The sequence below is a fragment of the Opisthorchis viverrini genome, assembly GCF_000715545.1.
Source record: "Opisthorchis viverrini unplaced genomic scaffold opera_v5_164, whole genome shotgun sequence".
In the NCBI taxonomy this organism is placed as follows: Eukaryota; Metazoa; Platyhelminthes; class Trematoda; order Opisthorchiida; family Opisthorchiidae; genus Opisthorchis; species Opisthorchis viverrini.
Genome location: NW_008751819.1, coordinates 670,103 through 671,355, shown reverse-complemented (window position 1 = coordinate 671,355; position 1,253 = coordinate 670,103).

Here is a 1,253-nt window from a genome sequence, read left to right as displayed (position 1 = left end):
ACATGTACTCCGCATGCCAGAAGACCGTCTGTCTTGCAGAACTCTTTTCATCCAACCCTCTGGTGAGTGGAAGCGACAGAGAAGTGGACAATGTATGACCTGGCAACAAAGTACGAAAACACTAACCAGTAAACTTAATCGAGTCGGTGGCTGCCGCCTCCCTAGATGGAGACCCTGGGACGCAGCTCACCACTGGTTACTAAAATTGGCAGCAATGACCCAATCGCACAGTCAGTGGTGTACATGCGTCAAAGCTACCGCCTTCAATGCGTAACTACCCAGTTTTCAAACTAACTCAACATTCCATCGCCTCCCACACTCTCCCGTTTTCGAGTGTATTCATCTGTGCTGTATGGCCACGAGCGTTGGTCTTTCTTGGCCCAGGATCTAAGGTGCTCTCGGGTCTTTGACCGTGGACGTCTGAGAATAAGTGGAATAGATTTGTACCAGCGGATTCAAAACAAGGCGCTCATAGAATTCGGTTGTGTCGGAATACATACCACACCGCATCTTTTGGCAGCTTGGTCGTATGTTACACATTCTCTACTACAGACGGCTATAACAGCGATTAGGAATGTTTTAAGTGTACTTGGGGGGACGATACGCTAATCTTTTACGCACTGACGACATCACCTCGACTGATGTCGAGATGTTTGCAACCAAACTGCCAAGCCCAGTGAACAGAAAACCAGCCATTCTGGGTTCTGTCGGTCCTATCTTCCCTCCAGTGTAGGGTCCGTGATTCGCAAGGGCTGGTGCGGTATGTGGTTCCTGATCGCTGTGAATAGTTTCGTTATTTGTGTTATCCGAGTGAATATTTGTAGCTGTAGTGGACGAGCAGTGGGCTCCTCCGCTGTCCGGAACGGCAGTGGAATACAGCGTACTCAACGTTGTCTGTGCTCAAGACTTTCCAAACATTAGTAAATTGGTCTTCTGGCATTGACAGGTCCGGAACTATTCAGCTGTAGCTTCTAGAGTCTCTTCCAAACGCTCCACCATCAGATATGAACTCATACTGGGACGAGATTGCCACCTCTTTGCATAGTGCTGGGAATTTTGCCTGTGGCACTACCCAACCAGGCGCACTCAAGCACTGGATATCAGACCGAACGGTGGCAATACTTAAATCTCGAAGAAATATCCCAGCCGGTCCCGAACATAACCCAATGCGAAGAGCGATCAGATGTCAACTGAAAGTGAGTTTGCGATCCGACCGTGAAGTATGGTGGACACAGAAAGCCAAAGAAATGGAA